The following is a 27,452-nucleotide window of genomic DNA, read 5'->3' as shown; positions in this document are numbered from 1 at the left end:
TCTTTTTTGGTCTTCGTTGCAGATCTGATCAGGAAAGGAAAATGCCAAAAGGCAAGTCAATCTCAACCTGAAAGGCGAGGCAACACTTAAGATAGGTTGTGCTAGATTTGCTGAGCTGTTAACTCCTTCGAAAGTAAAGAGACCTTGCAGAGAGATCTTGACAAATGAGAGGACTGGGAAATCACCAACAATATGAAGTTTAACAAGAGCAAGTGCCAGATGCTGTATCTGGGATGGGGCAACCCTGACCTTACATACAGTTTGGGGTACAAGAAGCTGGAAAGAAGCCCTGTGGAAAGGGATCTGAGGTTTCTGGCTGATGGCAAGTTGAATACGGGTCAACTGTGTGCCTTGGCAAACAAAAGGGCCAATGGCATCCTGGGGTGCATCAGGCACAGCATTGCTAGCCGGTCAAGGGAAGTGATTGTCCTGCTCTACTCTGTGCTGGTGCAGCTTCACCTTGAGTACTGTGTGCGGTTTTGGGCACCACAGTATAAGAGAGATATAAAACTGTTAGTGTCCAAAGGAGGGCAACAAAGATGGTAAAGGGTCTAGAGGGGAAGACGTATGAAGAGTGGCTGAAGTCACTTGGATTGTTTAGCCAGGAGAAGAGGAGACTGAGGGGAGACCTCATTTCAGCCCACAGCTTCCCCACGATGGGGAGCAGAGGGGCATGTTCTGATATATTCTCTCTGGTGGTCAGCGATAGGATCTAAGGGAATGGCATGAAACTTCATCGGGGGAGATTCACATGGGATATTAGGAAAAAAAGTCACTTGAGAGGGTGGTTGAGCACTGGAACGGGATCCCTGGGGAAGTGGTCACAGCACCAAGCCTGCTGGAGTTCAATAAGTGTTTGGACAATGTGCTTAGATATATCACAGAATCACAGAATCACAGAAGTGTAGGGGTTGGAAGGGACCTCAAGAGATCATCGGGTCCAACCCCCCTGCCAAAGCAGGTTCCCTAGAGCAGGTTGCCCAGGTAGGCATCCAGACGTGCCTTGAATATCTCCAGAGATGGAGACTCAGCAGCCTCCCTGGGCATCCTGTTCCAGTGAAATGATATGATTTTTTTGTGGTCCTGTGTGGAGCCAGGAGTTGGTCTTGATGATCCTTGTGGGTCCTTTCCAACTCAGGATATTCTATGATTCTATGATTCTGTGACTCTACACTGAACAATGAATTCTAAAACATCCTTGAGGGAAGTGGTAGAATATGTCTCAGCTGTGCCTGGAGAGTAGAGATTATGAAATTACCCAAATCTCCTTGTACTAGAAAAGACTGAAGTTTTCTTTATCTTTCAGCTCATTCATTTAATTTTTGAATGTCTTTACTGTTAAATGTAGTGTCACCAGTACATTCTGTTCACCTCTTCCAGAGGTGTTCCAAGGTTTTAATGTATTAAAATAGTTTTCTTTTCTGACCATTTTATTTATTCACTGAAGAGCATGGAATAGCATTGCCTGGGCTTATGAGCTTGTTGGTAGTTTGTAATAGAAGATGGTCAGTGTCACCTCAGCCTCACTGGGTTAAAAAACAATGTTGCTCTAGATTGCAGTGGGTGTGACAATTCACCAGAAGGTTTTTTTTTTTTTTTTCCTTTTTCCTTTTTTGGGGGGGGGAGGAGGGGGGGTTGAAGGGGGAGGGAATACACTGGCAGGGAGAATGGACCTAAAATTTAGTAAAGAAGTAGGGGTTTTTTTAGGTCTCTTTATATTGCAGATTTCCAGAGGCTTAAGGCATTGTTAGCTCCAAGACTCTAATTCATTGACATAAAAAATATGTGAAATAAAATGTACTTTTTTTTTTTTTTTTTTTTTTTTAAGACCATCTGTCTCCTCTGTCAGGATTTACATAGCAGCTTTATATCTTTTACTTTCCTAATAATGTAACTCTTAACAACATCACTTCAAACCCAAGCTGTCTTTTAGGTAGTATTGATAGATATTAATGTTGGCCACTGTTTTCATTATCTTATATTATTTTTTAGTATACTTCTTTCATTTTATTATACTTAAATCTTAAATCAATAAAAAACATAAAAGCTGTGTCATTTGAGAATGGAGGAGCTGTCCAATTTTACTAGCCTCTTTGACGAGATGATCTAAAGCATACACTATTATCACCATTATAGCTATAAGAAAATTTTATTTTTTGTTTTTATGCTATGGTATGTTTCTTTATGGAGAGTGACTATTAAAAAAATCAGTATAGTAATGTAGATTGACAAGCTTCATTTTGTAGTATAAAATTTAATTATATAAAAAACTATTTTGTCCCATTGGAACAGTAGGCATAACATAAAGTACTTTTAACTTTGATGTCTGCTATAACTCTCGAAACATAAAAGTTAACAGCTTAAATAGATCTTTTATTTCTTTAAAGAAATACTACAGCTCAGAATAATTTTGTAGGCTATTTGTGTAAGCAGGTCTAAGCAAGTAAGCAAGTTGCAGGTAAGCAAGTCTAAAAATTGCCAACTACTTTTTTAAGAAAAAGTCTGCAAGATGTAGACTTTTCTGTTAATTAGTATTAAAAAAAAACACTAATCAGTCTATTTTTATTTTTTTTTGGTTTAAAGCCAATCAACAGGTATTGTAAAAAACCACACCAAACAAAACAAAACAAAACAAAACAAAAAAACCCACCCCAAAACAAAACAAAAAAACAAAGCCAAAACCAACCAACTAAAGAAAACAGCAAAACAAAACAAAACCCTTCTGACATCACTTGACATTCTTTCCTTATTTTGCTATTCTGCTGTAGCTGAACATTGGGAAATATTGAGAATTTCATACATTCAGGAAACAGGAATAGATATTTGGGCAAATAATTCACAGTCCCATAGCACGCAAAAGTGCACTTTAGTATACCCAAGGCTTTTGGTGACATTTCCAGACAATTCATTGGTCAAAAAATGAGCTTTCTGTGGAAGAAAGTGGAATTAGCAAGAAATTTAGTTTTTCTAGGTGCACCATAGATTGTTCTATCAGATCCCTTCATTATTTCTAATGTGTAGAGTTAGATTTCAGATACAAAACTCATATCAGTATTTGAAGTAGAACATTACAAAAGTTCTGTAATACTTCAAACAAGAACTTGGGTCAGTTTCATTCTAGGAGTCAGTGTATAAGTCTGAATTCAATTTAAATCATAATTAACTCTTGGAACTTTTGGTGCTTGTATTTTGACAAAGGTCAGTCTGAGTTGGACAGGTACTAACAGAAGAGCTTCCCAGGTAGAATAGGTACAGCCAAATGACACAGTACACCTCCAAAGCTGAAAACCCTATGAATAACTGGTAATTTTGTCATGGAGTCTACTTGAAAGATATGCCTACCTAGCTGGCAGTCCAGGTAGCAGACTGTCTCAGAATTTCTGCTGACAGAAATGTTCTTACTTCTAAATATTTTGAGAATGGTTTCAAAAAATGATAAAAACATTTATTATATTCCTGACCGATACCTTTGACTGATGTTTGGGACTCACTGACTAATAGTTAAAGACTGAAAGGCTTTTGGTGTGTGGTAGTTAATGAAGGCTGAAAGGCAGGAGTATGGTGTGGTATATGGGAAGAGTTTCACAAGGTCATCTTGCTCTGTTCATTCTCTTCAGCTTTGTCACTCAACCATCCGTATCATGAGCAAGACATTGGTTTATCTATGTAAGAAAAAAAAATACTGGGGTGAAATACTCATTTTCATTTTAATTGGCTATGAATAATAAGTCACCATCCCTGGAGGTCTTTAAAATATGTTTAGATTTAGAGCTTAGTGATATGGTTTAGTGGAGGACTTGTTAGTGTTAGGTCAGAGATTGGACTCGGTGATCTTGGAGGTCTCTTCCAACCTAGATGATTCTGTGACTCTGTGATTCTGTGATAATCCTCAAAAATAGTTGCACGCATGGCAAACCTCCGCACAATAAGCAGCTATGTTAATCCAAGCTTTGCTTGGGTTACCAGGTCTGTTTTGTTTTATTTTCTTTACTAAGCAGCACAATATTTTCTCCTCATTTAACAAGTGAGCCCTGTGCTTTACGTGCCCTTATGCTAAAAGTTTAACTGCTAGATATTCAGTTTATATTTAATCCCTCCTTGTAGGCAACAAGTTACTTACCATGTCTAGCTATGTGCCCTCCACAGTGCAAGATAAAATATTACTTTGAAAACTTTCTTAAAAAGAAACAAATAGATTGCAAGGGGAAGTCCTTCTAACTAGATCTAGGCATATTTGTATCATTTGAAATCATAGTTTCTTAATGATCTGTGGGGCGAGGAAAAAATCTACTTGGCATATTTTGTGAAAAAAATGTGTGTTTGGACAATCATGTAAAGAGAGTTTATGCTTTCTGAGTTAAGACTAGAATCCTCTTTCCCAAACTAATCAGTCTCACTGGCTTGCTCATCTGTGTGACCTGCTGCTGACATCTTCATCAGCTGCTCATACATTCCACTCTATCTTCAACTGAAACTATTAGTACAGTGGTATTGTCAGTGTTACACACTGACAATGGAAATGTCGACGAGAGCTGCTTGAGTGGACTTTTTGCTTTGCATTATTATAGGGAACCAGCTTTGAGCAAGATAGCTCAGTAGGAAAGATTTTTTGAATGGCTCTCAGACACTTTTTTTTTTTTTTTTTTTAAGAGCCAAGTGCGTGGAAGCTCTGGTTTATTAACTGTCACTCTGTTTTTTGTTTTATTTTTTAATTAAGAAAATGGAGTTCAGGCATTAACACTGCCATGGAGATAACATTGTACATAAAAGTCTAAGATTTGTTTGGTTTGTAGTTACAATTATTTAGGTTATCTTTTGATATATGGTCCTACTCTCCAATCACAAAATATGCCAAAAGCATGTTATACAGGGATCCCCAGACTTGAGTCATACTGCATTATCAGATATAATGACCTTTGTTTCACACATGAGAAATTAATATATTTTACAGTAAAATGCTGAACCTCTACTACCACTACTACTACTTCCTACTACTTCCTCCTCCTCCTCCTCCTCCTCCTCCTCCTATCATCTCCATAATAATGACACTAATACTTCCAGGGAGGGAAAATAAGGGTCATATAATATCAAATTACTTCTTATGGATTAATACTTGTTGAATAGATTAGATTTTTAACAGTAAAACAAGTTAATGACTGCTGATTATCTTAACTCTTTTTTATAAATTAATAGAAGACTAGATAAGACTAAATGAGAACACATTTGCTTACTGTTAAGATAAATATTTCAGTTTCTCATAGATTAATGAAAACAATGCACAGCTATTATCTATTCACCTATATGTATATATAAACTATAGCAAACTATAACAAAATAGTTCTGTGCTAAAGTTGAGGCTTTTTAGAACTGGGCACTAGTTCACTGTAAGATATCAAGGTTGTCTTGAGAACCTGAAAGTTTACAGAATCACAGAATCACAGAATCGTCTAGGTTGGAAGAGACCTCCAAGATCATCTAGTCCAACCTCTGTCCTAACACTAACAAGACCTCCACTAAACCATATCACTAAGGACTACATCTAAACATCTTTTAAAGACCTCCAGGGATGGCAACTCAACCACTTCCCTGGGCAGCCCATTCCAATGCCTAACAACCCTTTCAGTAAAGAAGTTCTTCCTAATATCCAACCTAAACCTCCCTGGCACAACTTTAGCCCATTCCCCCTCGTCCTGCCACCAGGCACGTGGGAGAATAGACCAACCCCCACCTCTCTACAGCCTCCTTTAAGGTACCTATAGAGAGCGATAAGGTCGCCCCTGAGCCTCCTCTTCTCCAGGCTAAACAACCCCAGTTCCCTCAGCCGCTCCTCATAAGACTTGTTCTCCAGACCGCTCACCAGTTTCGTTGCCCTTCTCTGGACTCTCTCGAGCACCTCCATGTCCTTCTTGTAGCGAGGTGCCCAAAACTGAACACAGTACTCGAGGTGCGGCCTCACCAGAGCCGAGTGCAGGGGGACAATCACCTGCCTAGACCTGCTGGCCACACTGCTTCTTATACAAGCCAGGATGCTGTTGGCCTTCTTGGCCATCTGAGCACACTGCTGGCTCATATTCAGCCAACTATCAACCAGTACTCTCAGGTCCTTCTCGGCCAGGCAGCTTTCCAACCACTCATCTCCCAGCCTGTAGCCCTGCTTGGGGTTGTTGCACCCCAGATGCAGGACCCGGCACTTGGCCTTGTTGAACTTCATACAGTTGACCTCAGCCCATCGGTCCAGCCTATCCAGATCACATGCACTTAGATCTGATTTTTGTGATGGGCTACTTCTGCTAATTGCACAATTGTCCTCCTGCAAAGCTGTGGCCAGCTTTGTAGCTCTTTGAATGCCTATAGGATTAAGTCAGTTCTTTCACAGTAAATTAGATGTTTACAAAGAGGATACAAAAAAATCTGAAATAGTAATGGTGCAAAGAAAGCACTCTTTTCCAGTCACTTCAGCAAAGGTGTTCTTGTTCTGTCCCCACAGTTCCGGTTCTGTCCTCTTTGTTAGTCCTCTGTCTCCACTATACCCTGGGGTTGTCTCTTTGCCACACACAGTTCTGCTTTTTCACCCCAGTGCCTCAGAGCAAAATCCCTTGAATCTTGCACCTTTTTAGAGATCAGAAGAATCATAGAATCATCCAGCTTGGAAAAGATCTCTAAGATCATCTAGTCCAACCTTTAACCTAGTATTAAAGTTCACCAATAAACCATTCTTCTAATGATCTACACGCTTCTTGAAGACCTACATGGATGGTGACTCAACTGCCTCCCTGGGCAGCTTATTCCAATGTCACACAACCCTTTCAGTAAATAAATTTCTCCTAATATCCATCCTAAACCTCACCTGGTATAACTTGAGGCCATTTGCTCTTATTTTATTATTTGATGCTTGGGAGAATAGCCTGATCACCACCTCACTATAGCCTCCTTTAAGGATCAGTCATTGAATCCAACGTGTCTGCACACAGGACCACAAAAAATCAAACCATGTGTCTGAGAACATTGTCTAAATGCTTCTTGAACTCTGACAGGACCGGTGTCATGACTACTTCCCCGGAGAGCCTGTTACAGTGCCCGACCACCCCCTCAGTGAAGAACATTTTCCTGGATATCCAGCCTGAACCTCCCCTGTCTCAGATCCATGCTGTTCCCTCAGGTCCTGTCACTGTCACCACTGACTTGCTCATTATCTCTCTCTGCTGTGTAGCTGCTCTGCTGTACTAAAGAAATTTTTGTAAATGTTTTTACAGGAACTTCTGAATAAAAAAGTTTACCTACCAAGGTTTTAAGGTGCTTAGCACTGCTGTGGCTGTGCTGAGGCCTGAAAATGTAACCAAGCCAGCTTTAAACTACCACAATTTTGTTTGTTTAGTACAAAACCAGAACAGACTTCTTTCCTCTAAATCCTCATCACTGATTCTGGTTTTGTGCAGCTAAAAGAAGCTCCTGTACCTCTGCATGACCTACTTTTTGTGGGCTTTGCAATATGTGAGGTGAGAGTTGGTATGCACAGGAAAAAATCAGTCACTCAAGTAGTGATGGAAGAGCAAACAAGTAAGGTGGCTGGCAATGAAGATGTGGCCCAAGAAAAGGAGCATGTGGCCTTCCGGTAAAACTGTCCACTATATGTATGTGCAGCAGCAAAAGTTGCAGAGCTGATCACCTGCATGCTGAGGCAGCTCATGTCTTCATGGGAAACAAAAGCAATGTAATTGTGTTGGGCACAATCCAAATCCCAAGCTGTCTGTCTCAAGCATACCTATGCAAGCTGTCTTTGTGTGTGTGCTCGATAAATAGTTCCCTAGAAAAGGTCCCAATGCCACATGGAGGACCTGAGGCAGCTACTGCCTGGTTGCTTTATCTCTTGGAGACACACATTGGTGGCTTATAACTTCCTCTTTTTGGCCATCCACTGTGTTTGATTTGATTGTTATTAATTTTTTATATTTATTTTAAACAGCGTGAAGGAGTCTGAAGGACCTGTCTGGAAGCGGTGGGATAGATTGATTTTTTCAAAAGGTGTGAAGCTAGACACTGTAAAAGACAGAGCAAAGAGACCTGTAGGTCAAGCACAGAGTGCAAGGTGGGACCTGGTGCTGATTGTAGGAATGGCCTAAGGACCATAGGGGACGGAGCAGTCCTCACTTTAGCTGCAAATGTATTTGATGTTACTAAAACCGTACTGGGACCAATGCCTTCAAGGATGATGAAGAAAGGAGCTGTGTAGCCACCTTTTACATCTATTTAGTCTTTACTCATGACTTTGAAATTTCTCTGCCTAAGAAGTTCTGTTCTAGTTCATATTCTGATAAAATCTGGTGCTTTTAAAATTTAAACATCTTCTTATCTTCTTTGGGGATCTCACTGATGTAAGCTCCTGTCATTCTGCACTTTGACAAGAATGTAAGATTTCAGGTGTGATATATGAAGCTGAGAATAGCATGTATTGCCATCATTGGTAGCTGTATCATCATAAATTGGATATCATAAAATATAGAAAATTAGGGGTAGAAATGCATTCCCTGCATTGTTAATGTTCACTATATATTAGAAATACACAGATGAATGGGCCAAACTTGTAAATCTGTTTTGTAAGTCTCCAGCATAGGGAGAAAATGTAAACTAATAAGAACATATGGTTAAAGTGCTAATCAGATTAAAGGATTTGAAAATATTGATGGATTTTTTTTTTCATTTGCTTTTGGAATCTGTATTATGAAATGATATTTAACTAAGATATGTTTGATTGGCAGTGGGGGAAAAAAAAACATGTCATAAGCCTAATGTCAAAGAGAACATGCACTACTTTACAGAATGCTTGATGGTAGAGCCACATAATCATTACTAATTGTATTGCCAGGCTGAACAAAATGGCTTTGGAGATGGAATTTGAAGATCAAAGCAACACAGTGTTCCAAATCTCACCTGGAAGAATAGTCTACAAATAGGAATGTGAAAACCATTTCTCCAAAACAATTAATATATAAAATGTTTCAAAAAGCACTTAGCAAGAGTTTGTGTAAAAAACTATTACAAAGCCATGGTGCTATGTCTCTTTCTTTCTTTCTTTTTTTTTTTTTCTTTCTTTTTTTTTTTCTTACCCTACATTTAAATGAATATGAGAAAAAAATGAAGTCTTTTATTTGAATTAATATTATAAAAATATTTTATTTGAATGAATATGAGAAAAAAATGTCTTTCATTTGTATCCTCTTGAGGTGTAAGAAAAGAATAAATATTTGTAAAGTTTTTACTGGAAAAGTGCATGGCAGTATTTTTAAAGTACTTTCTAGTATACTGTCTAACATATGACCTGTCATTTAGAATGATAGCTTTCCTGAAGATGAGTAGAAGAATTTTATAAAAGATAAAGGAAATAAAAATGATGTCTCACCTATGTACTTGGGATATAAGAATAAAAATAGTACAATGTGCATATGCATAGATAAGACCACAGGCTCTCTTGTAACGCAGTCCTTCATATGCTTGTAGGTGATCTTAGACAAAGTATTTCCCTCTGAGTTATTGCTAAGTGAACTGTGATTAAGGATAAGGTGCAGTAGCACATCTTTCAATGTGTGTAAATGAGAGGCTACTCTGTATTATTCAAAGTCTAGCGGATCTTCTGAATTTTGCTTTGTGACAACTGGTAGAAGAGTGGCTGTTGACAATAATAGTATAAAGAATAACTACATCTTCTTGTGTTTATCTGGGTCTAGTGTTTGACTTCATAAATGGAAGGAAGCAAGAAAAATCTCGTAGAAGTGAGCAAAGGATACAGAAGTAAACAAAGTCACTTCCTTTCCTACTCTGGCATACTGATTGCAGAAGGAATGAACAGTGTCACTGTTCCAGTCCATGAACTGTTGGTTGCAAGAGCTGACATACAGACTTATACGAGCAAGAGCAGGAGAGGCAGATTTCAAACACTGGTCCTCACTACTGCAGAGGTTTTCCTATTCTGCCCTCAGGACTTCATTCCTTCTTTCTTTAACTATGTGTGACTCAAGAGCTGTAAACCTGACATTCCTGACATGAAGGGATAGAGAAAGCCAAAAGGATCACTTTCTTTACAGGGAAACTTGCTAGAAACATGAAGTGTACAAATAAAGACAGTTAAACTGAAATATGGGACACCTGGAGAGAAGTAGGTTCATTGCAGGGAATCTATTGATCCTTTGGAGACCTAATGTCAGTGATCTAAATTGTGCTGTCGCAGTGGAGCTTGATCTTTTTTTTGGGGATGATGGCCCGGAAGGAGAAGCCATGGTTTTCCTCTGTACTTTGACATGGAAAATATTTGGACCTGGGATATCACATATTTTACAAAGTTCTGCCAACTATTTGGCATTGCTCTGGATCAGTCTGGGATTTTACTTCTTGAGCTACAGAGGCAAGGCTATAGTCCTCTTACCTTTGGGGACATTTAACTCACAAAGTGTCACCAAGATGGAAAATGAAGTACTTAATAAAATTAACTCTCTTTTTATTTCTCTTCCAGAAAGTATTTAACTCATTACAAATAGCTGCAGAAAGATTTTACTGTATATACTTTGAGAAATATAGTTATTGCTTGCAATTTACTTTGTTAATTATTCTATCCAGAGTTCTCTAATTAAAAGTTTCTGTCCTTTTCTATATCTAGTGACTCAGATTGAACAGATAACAATAAAATAAGTTTTAATGAAAAGTACAGAATCCTATAAGTCAAGTGTACTTTACCACTAAAACAATGCGATAGAGACTAGCTGAGATAAACATTCACTATGTTATCATTATGATATACCCAGAAGGAATAAAAAGATGAAACAATACTGTGTGTTTGTAGCTGAATATTCTATTATTAGAAAAAAAAATGTGGTGACCCCAAGGTCACAATAAAAAGAGTCAACAGAAAAAAAGTTACAGCTTGTTCCTTCTATTAGTTCAGACTTAGCTCTTTCAAAGTTTACAAATATATGCCTTTTATTTATATCCTCTTGAGGTGTAAACCTTACCCACGGGATTACATGATGATTTGCAATATTTTAGAATTGAAAATACTCATTCTGTCCATTAAAATATGCCATCCAACCTTTAAGTACTCCCATAGGCCACTAAAAATACATTCTCTCACTCTCTTCCCTACCTCCCATTCCTTTTAATAAGACGTAAACATGAGGAGCTGTGAATCATTATAAGGATTCTCTCTGAAGGATCAAGAATTGGGTCTTCAAGCTCAGCTAGTCATCAGATGTTCAGTATCTGTCTGCTTTCCTTTTGCCTTGTTTTCTGTCTTTATGACTAATAATCATTACTTATAGTGGCTTAGTCAGAGCATAAATCTAGTGACTGAAATGCAACTGGCAGGTACTCCTAATGTACAAATGTGTGAAGGACTGCAAGATCAACATCAAAAGATCACCATCCATGCCTGTGAAAGCAAGAATACATTTTCATTCTTAATCTGAAGCCCATATTAAACTCCCTTTGAATCAAAGTCTACCTGAGGTCCCAGTGGTAAATTCCAGGGAGACTATGGAGCAGAAATAAGGGTGAGATTTATTCTTTGAAAGCATCTGGTACCACCTGAGAAAACTATTGAAGAGCTGACATTTTGTCTTTTTCACTAATGAAAGTGTTTCAAAACTAATGTATTCATGTTCCATGTTGAAGAGAATTTTTGTTTTCCATGACCCAAACATTTCATTGATAGCTGGGCATATTCTGTATTTTTTGTTTATTTTGATTTTTTATTCCTTTTTTTTTTAACCTATTCTAACTATGGATTCACCTTTATATTTTCCAGAATCTGACCCCCCAACAGGAACCTCTAGTGTTATTTTTTTTTCCCTTTTTTTTTTTTTTTTTAATAGTGAAATAATATGCAAGCCTGATCAACAATCCAAAGTAATTGTACTGGGTCTGGCTGAGATGGAGTTATCTTTCTACATAACAGCCTGTATGGTGCTGTGTTTTGGATTTGTGACTTAGAGAATGTTAGTAACCAATGTTTTGAAAATAGCTAAGTAGTACTTGCACAGTATTGAGATTTTGTCTTTTTCCCACCACTTCACTACAGTGATTAGGCTGGGGGTAGGCAAGAGGTGAGAGCAGTGGGGCACTGCCAAGACAGCAGATCAGAATTGATCAAAGGGATATTCCATACTGAATATGGGATATTCCTATACCATACTGGATGTTATGCTCATCAATAAAAGCTCAGGGAAAGGAGAAGAAAGAGTGGGGCACAGGCAGATAGCTATCTGTGGTTATGGCATTTGTCTTCTCAAGTAGTTGTTATGCATGCTGAAGTCCTGCTTCCCAGAAAGTGGCTGGATATCTGCCTGTCCATGGAAAGTAGTGAATAAACATCTTATTTTGATTTGCTTGTGCACACAGCTTCACTCTTATTAACTGTCTTTATCTTGACCCACCAGTTTCTTGCTTTTGTCCTTTGATTCCCTGCCCCTTCCCACTGGTGGGGTGTGAGCAAGTGACTGGATGGGTACCCAGTGGCTGGCTGGGGTCTACCCACCACAGTTATATACATTGAAAAGGTAACAACCTTTGGTGGCACATTGAAATTTTCCTAAGAAGTCTGTTAAAATAAATATATAATTGCAAAACTTTGTTTCTCAGAATCACCTTACAGCACCGAAGCTCAAAGAACAAAGCCAATAAAGGCAGCTGATGGTAAAGCACTGTCCAGATGGAGTTGAGAAGCCTAGATGCAAACTACAGTCTGACACCTATCTTGTGCTCACATCCTTCTGATCTTGCAGACATCTCTGCAGTTCCCAAAAATCAACTGAGTGCCTAGGGTGGAATCAACTCCCACTCTGAGCAGCACAGTTCAATCTCCCATCTAAATCAGGACTCAGATGTTAAGCATTGCTGCATAGTTCTAGCAGGTGCCTGCTTTGGTAGGAAGACAAAACCACAAACATTTGTAGAATCAGTCCTTCCTTTCAAGAATATATATATGGAATTCTTCTTTGAAGAACAACAAGATGATTGCAAAGCAAATGAATTTGTGGTTTTAATATGTGTTTTCATGCAATTCCTTGAGCAGTCGTGCAGGAAATGAAATACCTCCGTTCAAATATCTCTTTGGACTGAAGGAAGTTAGGCTTATGTTTCTTACATTCCCATAAAGTATTAATTGAGCAATAAATTAGTCTAGATTAAGATGAGAAATTACAAGGTGAAGATCATAGCTTTCTTCTGTATCCAGACAGTAATTTGTCTCTACCTTTTCTTGTCTCTCACTTGTTGCACACATGAATTACAACTGCTTATCAGATCTGTTATTTATCTTCAGTCATGCTTGGTCTATAGTCGTTTCTATCCTCAATGTATTCTTTAGAGAATTTCCATATTCCAGTGCCTGGATATTAAAGAATCAATTCCTTTTATGTGTAAAGCTGTCCTGACACTTATCTCACTGGAATAGTTTGAGCATGCTTAGAAGGCAGTTGAAGATTTCAGCACTGGTGTTTGACTAACCTGACAGACTGGTTGATGTAAGAATCTGTATATCTCTCTTTCATAGTTTATTCTCTGATTCTTTCTAGTCTTTGCCTTGAAAACTAGCATATGAATGACTTGCTTGACACACTCACTTTTTATTTTTGTTGGGTTCAATATTCAGCTGCTTTATTTTCATGTAGGGAACTGCTCTTCACTGTGTTTCTTGCCCCCTTTCTCATGGCAGACATCTAAACTGGAGTACTGAAGCTTAAGTTGCAAGGTTGCGTGTGCTCAATATCATTGGAAAGACAAAGACAAACAATGTTTTTTAAAAGTCCTTAATAGCAGTATATAGATTTTTGAAATTTTTTAATTTTTTTTGTCCTTGAGCATCCTAGTCTAGCTTTCCACTTATTAACTCTATTTCAGTACATTTATTTTCAAAAATTTTGCTCAAATCATGTTGATGTAAAACCTTCAACCTTTCCCTTTCACGTGAACAAAGTACCAGGCTCTGTCTCTGTCATTAAAAGGTACACTTGCCTTATAATTCATGCCAAAAAATTTTACCATTTCATAGAGAATTATCAACACCTTTATGCTTACAAGATATTTAAATCATGATCAGGCCATTATGCCCATACTGTGCCAAGATGAGGTCTAGTAGACCTGGAAAGTATTAACACATATCTGAGAAGTTCAGTTTAAATTACATAAATTAATCTGAAGGACTTTAATAATTTATGAAGTAGCTGAAATAAGGTCACCTGCTGTAGTAGTTTTATTGTTTTTAGAGTTTAGTTAAGATATTTTGGAAATTAGCAGATATGCCTTAGTTAGTAAAGACAGATAATCATAATTTTAGATATCTTTAATATCATTTTTATCTAACTTTAGATTCATTTTCCTTTTTCATTTTAATGGTGTGTTTTGGTAATGACAATGACAAGGAAAATTAGGAATGCCTATGCCAGGGAGAAAACTTCAGTCATAGTTGATAAACATCTACAAAGCTCAGATCTGTAGAAAAAGTGAGTTTCCTATTGCTCTGCTGCTTGCAGTACTATTTCTTTCACCTCAGTGAAAGCCAGTGAATTTATGTTTTTTGATAGTTTGTTTGTAATGTTTGGTTTATGTTTCTGAATGTTACAAATTCATCAAATTAATATATTAGTAAATTCTGTTCATTAATGTTTGGAAAGGTTGTCTGTACTACTTGAATATTCTGTGCATGTATTATGCTTAGATTATTAACTTTTTTTTCTCTGATTTATTTTATCCTAGGGAGTTTGTGGCATTCTGTGGTTATAAAGTTGTTTTGATTAATTGTGGTTTTAATATTCTATAGCACGTAAGAATTCAGATATTCCACTTGCAACTTACTCTTGTTTCCACCTTGTCAGTGTCTGGTCATAACTACAGTCCTTGCCTTGTCCATTTGCTGAGGGACTGGACTTTTTTTAGATGCTATAACAGTTAATCCTCCTCTGTATCTGTCTTTCTCTCCCTATTTTTTAATCAAATCTTTGCAGGAACTCGACTCATACTAGGTAATCAAGGATAAAAATAAATAAAATAAAATGTAAAATGCAGCGTTCAAGATTGATTTCTTCTTCCTGTCAGCGTAAACACCTTTAAAGAAATTTACAATATAACACTATACTGTAAACTCTCTATTAAGAAGCTAAATGTCATTAGCACTTTCTGTACATAGTTTGTGTATTCTGTGTTGCTAAGCCATAGCTAAAATTCTCTGGTTTTAAAAATCAAAGAGTAACCTTATGGAGCTCATCCAGGTATTCTGAGCTATGGAACTGAGGATATTACTCCAATAATTTATCTTTATTTTTTTGTCTGATAATTGTGAAATGGAGACTTCTGAAGCACTACAGTGTTTCTTCAGGGTTAAAGTAGAAGCATAGTTTTTGGTGGACTGTGAATTAACCAGACAAAAAAAAAAAAAAAAAAAAAAAGACTAATCCCCTGCAACCACCTGGAGAACAATTAAAAAAGAAAACCCCATCTTCAAAAATTCCTTGATTTTTAGAAGGCCTAGAAGGCCAGTGGTTCTTAATTTTTAAGCCATTTTACTGTTAGACACAAATTAAAAGTTCATATGGTCTTTCTATTAGTGATAATTGTAGAAACAGTTTACTATGTAGTCAATTCAAATTAAAAAAAAAAATCATAATTAGCAAAATCTTTTTTATTCTCCAAACTGAACAATACAAGAATGGAGCTCTTGAACATAAAATATTAATATTGGTCTTGGGATCATTATTCAGAGTAGCACTGTCTGTGAAACTAATTTTATAATTAAATTTAGCACCAGCTAACACTCCTTCAGATAATAACTATACGTCTATATATAGACAGTGGATTTATTATAATCAACTTAGAAATCCTTAAGTTTGTCTCTCCTAAAAGCTGTTGTCAAATCTAGAAATAAGAAAATGTCTTTGGAGATGATTTTTAACCTTTGCCTAATTTGACCCAAGATTACCTTGAATCAAGGAAATGGTTGGCAGGGACAGGGCCCAGAAATAATGCATGAAAGGTGGAGAAAGGGCAATTATCTTCATAACAGTGATCCTCCATAAATGTCTGTTTGGTGGAAGTAGCTTAAAGGAATGTTTTCAAGTGATGCGCGGCCTGGTATATACATTGTGTAAAACTCTTATTAGGCCTAAACCACTAGAAAAGACTGTATTGTGTGGTTTCGTTTTTGTGTTTGCTTATTCTTAAATAGTGAAATACATGGGACTATTCCCACTGAACCGTGATTTGAAGGGCTTGAATTCCAAGTTCAGATCCTCTGTTCCTGTCTGTCAGATGGGAAGCGTAATGCTAACATTTTTGTAAATGCTTTGGGATGGGCTGAAGTTGATTAAGGGAAAAAAACATTAGTTAAACATTTTTTGCTGTGGTGGGGCAAATAGCATATATAACAGTACAAAAGGGACAGGAAAGCAATGTAGAAAAGAAGCCATAGTAAAGAAAAAAAAATCTCAAACACAAGACACAAAAAAGACCTTTAAAAATGTCCTTGATGACTTAAAATTCTTTATAGTTAGTATTTAATGCTTGCATTGTAAATGCTAAGCAGGGTAGGACACGTGGCAGTTATTGTGGTGTTTAAGGAAGAGGTAGAGTCTTACAGGCACCTCAAGAGCCTGCAAGATTCATACCCATCTGTGTGGAAAACACTATGCTTCTGAGGGAGTCTTTGGGAGAGGGAGTTTCCTCCCTGTCAGTCAAACCAGCAAGCTGCCTCCTATGTCCAGTGAGAACAGCCACTGTGTTCCTCATGAATACTGTGTGTTATGGATTGCTTAGGGACATTGTACCCAAGTTGTGTTCCTAACTGTGTTAATCAAACGACAAGTAGACCCGAGTGTTATGCAGCATTTTGTGTTTGGAGAAAGGTTTGGTGGTTCTTCTGGGAAAGAAGTTACAACTTTTGTGTAATTGGAAAAAGACAAGTAAATTGTGTGTTCTTTGGCACTCTTGATTCCACTATAACCCCAGCAGGTTGTTTTGTCCCGCAATTAACAGTTACTTTAAAATCTACTGCAAAATGAGTAACATTATCACAACTCTTTCTTGTTAAATGTTAATAATTTCTTTAGCTCTTAGGAGTTCATAAACAGGAAAAAAACAAAGGTGGAAGCCAAGTAGCATTTTATACATCTAACAGCTGAAATGGCTATTACATGCAAAAAATTCAATGGAGCTAAACCATTGTTCATGCAAAACCACCTGCCTATCTGTTTTTCCCTTTGGAAGACTAAAAAACAGGTGTTCAGTGTTTTTCTGCTCTCTGTTATGTGTCGAATGGCTTGGAAAAGAAAACCTGGGTTTGTTAGTAATGACAGATATGACCAGGAAAAAAGTGCTCTTCATAGCAAATGCTCTTATGATACTCTGGAGCATTAGTATCAGGAGAGCTTGTGGTGTCAACAACATGAGGAGCAAATGGATTATAACCTTTGTCCTGAGATCATCAGTAAGGAAAGATGCAGCGGGACTCCTTGTCTTATTCCTACTCCCAAATCCTTTTCCTCAACTTATCTTATACTCTTATTAGTGACAGAGTAGCAGAACTGAGGGGTCTTTTTGAACAAATTAAAATGGGAGAAGAAGAGTTTCTGGTTCCTTTTCACTCAGAGTGAAATCTGTATTTTCCTTTCTAGCTCAGAAAGCTCAAATAAAAAACAACATAAACACACACACACACATCTTTTTCTTTCCCTATTCTGAGTCACAAAACAGTGTTGTTGTTTGGGAGAATTTTCTGTTACATCTTGTATATCATATAAAACTTTTCTGAGTAAAAAGAATTAAAATTTTACAAGCCAAAACCACACCTAAATGATAAGTAACCTTAAAAATCTCTAACTCAGATAAATGCTTACAAAGGCTTCAATAAAAGGTAATGCTTGTGGTGCTTGATTCTGATGGAAAAAAACTGTAAAACGTCAGCCTTGTAATAAATGCACTAAAGGGTGAATGTCATATTTAAATAAATAAAGCCTTCTGTCTGAAAAGAAAGAACACTAAAATCCATGAGTACGAGTGTATTAACTTGATGGTCCTCATCTGCTCTCACTCAAAGGAGTGTGAAACAGGTGCAAGTCTGAAGAACTAGAGAGAGACATGCCTGCATTAAATAATAAAAAGTGAAATGCAACGTAGGACCCACAACCAAGGACATCAGACCTTGTTATTTTTTCACAGCTGTATCCCTTGTATAACATTTATTTCCTTATTTTGTGGTGTGTTAAAAGATATGTGAGTTGACAGTTTTTCAGTATTGTGATATCATTAAAAACATTTAGATTTCCAGTCAAGGTATAACTTTAGCTTAAGTATGTGCAGTCAGCTGATGAAGCAGAAAACAGTGTAGTACGTGTTAAAGTTTTGTATAGCTACTTTGAATTTATACTGGATCACAACTCAGTGTCAGAAATCACTTTTTGTTAAACAGTTTTAAATTTCATACATTTAACCTTATGCTTAATTATCATGATTTTGCCTGGGACAGTTAATTTTCTTCACAGAGGTTTGTATGATTCTGTGCTTTGGATTTTGGGTGAGAATAATGCTGATAACACCACAATGTTTTAGTTGTGGCAGAGCAGTGCATACACAGAGCCAAGGGTTTTTCAAATTCTCATGCTGCCCTGCCAGCAAGGAGGCTCGGGATGCAGCAGGAGCTGGGAATGGACACAGACAGGACAGGTGACCCAGAGTGGCCAAAGGCATCATAGAATCATAGAATATCCAAGTTAGAAGGGGCCCACAGGGATCACTGAGCCCGACTCCTGGGTCACCAAAGGCCTACCCAAAAAGAAAACAAAATAAAAAATTATCAGACCATGTGTCTGAGAGCGTTGTCCAAATGCTTCTTGAACACCAGTAGGCTCAGGACCATGACTATCGCACTGGGGAGCCTGTTCCAGTGCTCAGCCACTCTCTTGGTGAAAAACCTTTTCCTGATATACATCCTGAACCTCCCCAACTGCAGTTTCATGCCATTCCCTGTGGTCCTATTTCTGTCACCAAAGAGAGAAGCGCCTGCCTCTCTGCTCCCCCCCGTGTAGACCATGATGACGCCTCCCCTCAGTCTCCTCTTCTCCTGGCTAAACAATCCAAGTGACTTCAGCCACTCTTCATACGTCTTCCCCTCTAGACCCTTTACCATCTTTGTTGCCCTCCTTTGGACACTAACAGTTTTATATCTCTCTTATACTGTGGTGCCCAAAACCGCACACAGTACTCAAGGTGAAGCTGCACCAGCACAGAGTAGAGCAGGACAATCACTTCCCTTGACCGGCTAGCAATGCTGTGCCTGATGCACCCCAGGATGCCATTGGCCCTTTTGTTTGCCAAGGCACACAGTTGACCCGTATTCAACTTGCCATCAGCCAGAAACCTCAGATCCCTTTCCACAGGGCTTCTTTCCAGCTTCTTGTACCCCAAACTGTATGTAAGGTCAGGGTTGCCCCATCCCAGATACAGCATCTGGCACTTGCTCTTGTTAAACTTCATATTGTTGGTGATTTCCCAGTCCTCTCATTTGTCCACATCTCTCTGCAGGACCTCACCACCCTTAATGGAGTCAACAACTCCACCCAATTTGGTATCATCCATGAACTTGCTCAAAAAAAACTCAATTCCTTCATCCAACTTTTTACAAAAACATCGAAGAGGACTGGTCCTAAAATAGAGCCCTGTGGATCCCCACTAGTGACAAGTCACCAGCCTGATGTAACCCCATTTACAAGAACCCTCTGGACCCAACACATCAGCCAATTGTTCCCCCATCTTATTATGCTTATATCTAACTTTATTCTGGTCATTTGTTTGGAAGGATAGAGAGTATTGAAAGTTTTACTGTAATTCAGAATGATTACATCAACTAGCTTCCTTTGGTCAACTAGCTGGGTGATCTCGTTGTAAAAGGAAATTAAGTTTGTTAGATATGACCTTCCCCTAGTGCAGCCATGTTGGTTCTGACCAATGACTGCATTGTCCTTTAAGTGTTTTTCAGTAACTCCCAGAATAATCTTCTCCATAATTTTACCAAGCACTGAAGTGAGAAATTCCACACAATATGGCATCATACTCTGTAATAAAATCTTGTATAAAGGAGGAAGGTGGGAACATTTGGAGTGATGGAGTTTGTTTTCCCAAGAAACCATTATGCGTGATGAGCCCTGCTTTCCTGGAAGTGGCTGAACACCTGCATGCCGATAGGAAGTAGTGAATGGTTTGGTTTGGTTTGCTTGTGCACTAGGACTTTGCTTTACCTAGTAAACAGTCTTTATCCCAACTGCTGAGTTCTTGCACTTTTACTTTTCCGTTGTCCCACCTGGGGAGAGTGAGTGAGCAGCTTGGTGATGCTGAGCTGCCTGCTGGGGTTAAACCACAACAATATCTAACAGCAAATCACAAGTATATTTTGAAACTGTATTTGAGCAACATTTAAGTTTTATGAATGGCCCCTGTACAACTATGTGTTGATTACTATAAGTCAATACAAATGTCATCCTACTGAGGCATACTTGTGGCATATGTGACAGTTTGACAACAGATATTTACTCCATTTCTCTCCCTGTTGACTTAAATTAATTTACTCTTTGCACCATCAAAAGCTTTTACTGCAAAAACTGAGGCATGAGAATGTAGTAACAGAAATGTATTTTCTAGCCTCATAGAAAGAATGCTACCTTCTTTCTCTAAGCTTCATTGTCTTTGGTCAATAGAAATACTGCTGTTATCATTTGGTGTGCCTTGCAAGCATGGCTTGATGTCCAGTAGATGTCAGATGGTTGAGATATATAGCTGTATGCCCCAAGGAAATATCCTTTTCCTGTTTGAAGGCTGGAGAGTCCCTCTTTCATTCAGATCCTCAGGAACCTGCTGAAAGGTTTCCCACACTCACTTCGCTAATGTGAAAAAGTTTCTGTGATGGTTTGTCCTTCATCACAGAGTGTCCCTTGTCTTTAATTTTATTGCGTGGCATGGAGTGGTTAATGAACTTTAGGTTAGTTTATTTCTGGAATAAAACCTGCTGCAGTTATTCACAAAAGCTGCTTTTCCCTGAGTTACCTAGTACACCATGTGTGAGATGCTTCTCTCCTTCCCCCTTACTCCTGGCTTCTCTCTGTTCTCCACTAAACCATAAAAAATTAAGCCTTTAGGGAAATATTAGGAGTAATGCTTATTTTGAGAAAATAAGAGAAAGTGGAGTTGTGTGAAAAGCAAGCAAATGTGCTTCCATAAGATATGCGAACATACAGTAGCTTAAAAGTTTTAGATTTGCTTGTATTTTACCAAGTATCCAGGAATGAAGGAGTTATTTACTCCTTTAGGAAAGCAGAGAAAGAGTGTGACTCATGGATTTTTTAGAGTTTGAATTTGGGTACCATCTTTGCTGCTTTCCCCCGAGTGGCAAGCAGTTACTTACCTGGCATGTGTGCTGTTTTAAGCATTTGTGCTTTTCTGAGTTAAAGAGACTTGGACACTTAGATTGCTCTGCTTTATCCTCTCCCCTCCCTTTCTAAAGTTCTAACCTGAACTTTATGGTATTCGTTGACTTTCAGCCTGGTGATATAATGCTGAAACTCATAATGTAGGGAATATTTATTGTATTACATGTGATTTGTTAATGTGTGATTAAGGAGGTTATTCTACTGAGATCACAAAATGAAAATCAGTTTTTCATCTCAACCTCTTGGATGTTCCCCAGTTTACTGAAAGAATTCAGCGAAGAGTAAAAGAGATTAATTTTCATTGTTTATAAAGTAGTAGAGCAGTCGTATGCATCAAAAAAAAAAATTGTTTACCACACAGATGAAAGAAAAGTTGAAAAAATGGGAAATTCAATGCTCTTACCATATTTTGAGGAATATGTTAAACTTTGATGAAGCACAAAAGCATTTCTAAATATTTTAAGTTGGAAGGTAATGAATATTGAAGGAAAAAAGAAAAGATAGAGTAGATTTTCCCCTTCTGATCTGTTGATGAGAGAAACATACAGTAGATGTGATTAAAAACTGGACATTATCTATTCACAATAATTAAATCAACCATGTTTTTTATCCAGTATCTTAGGCTTAGAAATAACAGGGAGAATGCAACAAAACTAAATGCTTAATGATGCTATGTTATGTTTGAATTAAGACATTAAACTGCAGATAGAAATTCCAAGTCATAATTTGTCCATTAAACAAACAATTAAGGATGCAAATATGCTATCATTTAGTCACCTTCTTTGAAATGTAAAAGGTTCCCATATTGGTCCTCTTTCTGATGTTTCTGTATTGATTTCTATTGATAAGTGACATGTCAGTGTTCTCAAAAGGAGAATGTAGATTGAAAAATTGGGTTCAAGGGCTGTCATTTTACTGCATTTGTATAATGCCTAATGTAATGAGGCATTCCTTTTGACTGGATTTGCTGTTATAGATATTCTAAGAGAGCTACCCTCTTTATTGTGTGTATACAACCTAAGTGACAGGAAGAACATTGGGGATCCAAACAATTAATTTTATTTTTGGAAGTTAAGGACTCCTTAGGAGCAAATGAAAATACTGAAAAAAGCCTATAAGAAATACAAGCATCTAGATAGTTGCACACATGAAGATAAGTCACATAAATGCCATGTATCTCATATTCTGGTAAGGATGGAGAAGAAGCAGCACAGACATGAAGAAATAGCTGTAGTGAGGGTGAATTACATGACTTAAATTCAAAACATGTAATGTACAACACATAAAAATATATACCTATGAACAAAGGGTATGTGCAGCTTTTCATTTATTTGTGCAGAAATGATAATTACAAGATCTCAGAAGAAAGGGATTATATGCCAATGATAAAAATTGAGTTAGTGATTGACTCTAAGGCCTTGAAATTGGGCTTGGCTTTGGTATAAGCTGTAGAAGTTACACAGTCAGAATGGAGAAAGTTAAGAGTTAAGATAGCCAAAAAGATTATGTGTACTTTGTTTAAATTATTTATAGGGATACCACCACAGTCAAATTACAGGGATGAAAAACATTAACTCATTAACTGTTAATAGATACACAGCCAATAAAATAAGAACAATTTTGATGTTCTAGACAACCATCAGAAGTTTCTCCAGGAAATTTGAAGGTCACGTTATAACTATAAATATAAAACACAATCACTAAACTAAATTCTAGGTTGTCAAATCAGTGACTTTCAAAGTCCTCTACAGGTGTTCTTGAAAAAACAGAAATTGATATATAGAACATGATGAGATGCTTTCAGTAGGTCTTTTCTGTGGCAGTCAAGATTATGACACATCCTCCAAACCATTAACTGAAGAACAAATGTCACCATGTTTGAAAGAACTGAGGCAAGATAAAGGATGAAAAAACAAACAATTCTTCAAAACAACATGATGGTTTACCTTAAATTAAATGCATGAATTATTTAAATGGAAAGAATGGTATGGATATTTGGTACGTTTATATGACTAGTACCACTTACCTCCTAGCGAATGTATTCTCTAGTCTTTTAAAGGTCCCGAAGCCCAAAGACTATTAATTTCAGACTCAGGATGCAACTCCATCTCACAGAAAGTTACTTAAAATCTGTGTGCTAGTATAAGGATCATAGAATCATACAATTGGCTTGGGTTGGAACTTAAAGATCATCCAGTTTCACCTCCCCTACCATGGGCAGGGATGCCACCCACTAGATCAGGTTGCTTATAGCCTCATCTAACCTGGACTTGAACACCTCCACGGGTGGGGCATCCACAACTTCTCTGGGCAACCTATTCCAGTGTAAAGAATTCCAGAGTAAAGAATTTCCTTCTAACATTTAATCTAAATCTCCCCTCTTTTAGTTTAAAACCATTCAGCCTTGTCCTGTCATTGTCTGACTGAGCAACAAGTCTATCTCCATCGTTTTTCATAAGCCCCCCACTCACACCTTGAAATACTGAAAAGCTGAAAAGGTTTCTCCAGATCCTTCTCTTCTCTAGGTTGAACATTCCCAGCACTCTCTCAGCCTTTTTTTCATGAGAGGTGCTCTAGCCCTCTGATAATCTTCGTGGCTCTCCTCTGAACCCACTCAAACAGATTCACATCTTTCTTGGGCTGGGGGCTCCAGATCTGGCTGCAGTACTCCAAGTGGGTTCTCATGAGGACAGAGCAGAGGGAGGTAATCATCTCCCTCGACCTTCTGGCCACTTGTCTGGTGATGTAGCCCAGGATGCAGTTGGCCTTCTGGGCTGTAAGCATGCACTACTGACTCATGTCGAGCTTTTCATCCACCAGAACCCCAAGTCCCCAGGGCTGCTCTCAATGAGTTTTTCACCCAGTCTGTACTCATGTCTGGGATTGTCCTGACCAAGGTACAGCATCTTGCACTTAGACTTGTTGAACCTCATTATGCTCACATGGGCCCACTTTTCAAGCTTGTCCAGGTCCCTTTGGACAGCATCCCTTCTCTTTTATGAACTGCTTGGTGTCATCAAAAACTTGCTGAAGGTACACTCAATCCCATTGTCTTTTTCATTGATAAAAATATTAAACAGTACTGGTCCCTATACAGACCCCTGAGGGACACCACTTGTCACCGTACATAGAGCCATTAGCAACCACTCTCTGGGTGTGACCTTCAAACTAAATCCTTATCCATTGAATGATGATGTAGAGTGGTATCCCTCTTGATGCATTCCAGTTTGCAGAGTTCTGTGTGCTCTTTGCATTTGATTTGTCACTGTCAGTGAGCTCACCTGAAGATGTGTCACCAAAATTGCTGTAGTGGTCGCTTACAGCAAGCCAAGTAGTGGGAAAACTAATTTGAGTCAAATAAAAGACACACATTCCTTGTGACTCTTGAAATCTTCATCAGCTTAAGGGCTCTAAGAATGCAAGAAATATATATGAATCAGCTGTTCTCAGTGTAACTTAAATCATTATTTATACTATGCCAGACTGAAGCATCAGTCATCGGGTATCAGTCGTAATGAACCACTACAGACGTACACAAAGAGTGAGAAATAGTAGATAATTATTTCTTCAGACAAAAGGTGTTTTTTCATCTTCCTCTTGTTTACAGATTGGGTGAAACATTCAAACAGCTTTGTGATTTTGGGCTGTATTGTCATATGAATGCAGCAAATGAAAAGGAGGGTGAAACTTACTGTACAAGCTCATAGTGCTTCTGCACTCATCACTCTTAATTGCTCACAAAAACCTTTAGGCAAAACTTAACAATTGCACAAAAAAGGAAGAGCAGTAAAATATACCATGATTAAAGAAAAATCACAGGCCTAGATCTGTTGCAGGATATTCAAAATATGAGAGGCTACAAATGTATAGAGAGGAGAGAAGCACGGTCATGTGAGCTGTTGACTTTTCTTACTCAGTCAAATTAGACCAATTGATTTTTAAAGTGAAAAGGGGGAAAATTAAGATAATTCAGACAGATCTCTGAAATCATCATCCAACATCATCTCTTAACAACATTCTCACCTGACACCCACCCGCTTTGATAAATTTATATACAGCTTTCTTTTTTTTTTTTCACTATATTTTTTGATTGCAACCTAAGAGATCTGTTAAAATTGCATTGTAATTTTGTGAATACCATGTTAATTACAGCTTTCAAATCTCTATTAAATAACCTATCAGCTCTGCCATAGTGTTGCTAAGGTAGCAATTTTTAACTTTTGCCTTCAGCACTTAGAAAAATTGAGACCTCATTTCCATTTACCGTCACACCTGTCTGTCATGTACTTTTTTTAACATTATGGAGATCTATAGCGTGTTTTTTCTATGCACCTGACTGTTCTGTGCACCCCTGATCTTCATGTGAATCTATGACGCATTAAAGTTAGCAGAGGTTTTTGTTTTGTTTTGTTTTGTTTTGTTTTTTCCCTTCAGGATTTACCTTGAAGACGGGCTTATGCTTTTTTTTTTCTTTAAAAAAGTCATGAAACCTACTATCAACTTTATTTCCAAGGCACAGGTGTTAAAATTAATACCTCTAACAAAGTTTAATACTTAAGTGGTAAATTCTACATTATTTTTTTTTCTTGATAGTTAAGACTAATTCTCTTACTACTCAAGCTGCTATCACTTTTGCATGGTAACATCTAAATCGCTTGTGTGTCCTTACATTACTGTGTATTATTATTATTTGATTTACATAAATTATGGCATCTTGTCAGAAAACATTTAACATTTAAACATTCAGGACAAATTCTTCAAATATCATTGCATAGAAAATTATCTTGTCAGATTTTTTTTTTTTTAACCCTTTTTCTTTGAATCTCTCAGCCGTCATAAAAGAGTAGGGATTTACAGATTCTACTTCATGTATCCCAGGTTGTCTAGTCTAACTGGAACAAGATGTATCTGTAGCTGTGTTCTGGTAATTACTGGCATGGGAAAAATACTAAGGTTGAGCTAATCAAAAAGTTACAAAACTTCTTTTAATTATATGAGTTTGGAAAAATATTTATTCCATTTTCCCTATCCAAAGTGGAGGGGGCTTCCTGCGTATCATGACTATGGGGAGACTACTAGCCTATATTTAGCTTGCTTTGTGGTGACTGTTTGTCATATTCAAAAGATCCTATTTCTTCACATCAAATTCATAGCATTTCCATCTTGTATGGTTTCATGAAAATAGCTCATAATCCTACATAGCGAATGTCATAAATTTTTTATTATTATTTTTTTTTCCTTTTCTCTTTCTCTTTCTCTCTTTCTCTCTCTCTCTCTCTTTCTCTTTCTCTTTCTTTCTCTTTCTCTTTCTCTCTTTTTTTTCCTTTTCCTTTTCCTTTTTTCCTTTTCCTTTTCCTTTTTTCCTTTTCCTTTTCCTTTTCCTTTTCCTTTTCCTTTTCCTTTTCCTTTTCCTTTTCCTTTCTTCTTCTTTTTCTTCTTCTTTTTCTTTTTCTTCTTCTTTTTCTTCTTCTTTCTTTTTTCTTTTTTTTTCGTTTTTCTTTTTTCTTTTTTCTTTTTTCTTTTTTCTTTTTTCTTTCTTTCTTATTTCTTTTTCTTTTTTTTTTCTTTCTTCTTTCTTTTTTTTTTCTTTTTCATCACTAATGTCAATACACCACAAGAAGAATGCACCATTCACTTAATGTCTTTTAAACTCATTGCCCAATTTCAACCAGAATTAGTAGAACAGTCAGGGATGTTGATATCTTACAAATGCTGTGGATCACATAGCATTTAATAGAAATACATTCACCCATTTAATAGAAAACCAAGAATCCTTATGGAAGCTTAATCCTGAAACACAAATCCACTGCAAACTAAAGTCTGTAGTTCTGCCTTTTGCTGAACTGTATGATTATTAACAGAAGTACACACCAGAGACAGAATAGCAAAGCTGAGTCAATTCAATTCATTTAATCCCAACAAAATCAGTCATTCTTTGTTGTCAGGTTTAAAGCAAACTGGTGTGGTAATACTGTTCTGACAGGTGAATGAAGATTAGTG

Source organism: Cygnus atratus, chromosome 2, assembly GCF_013377495.2.
Source record: "Cygnus atratus isolate AKBS03 ecotype Queensland, Australia chromosome 2, CAtr_DNAZoo_HiC_assembly, whole genome shotgun sequence".
In the NCBI taxonomy this organism is placed as follows: Eukaryota; Metazoa; Chordata; class Aves; order Anseriformes; family Anatidae; genus Cygnus; species Cygnus atratus.
Note: the sequence above shows the minus strand (reverse complement) of the source record.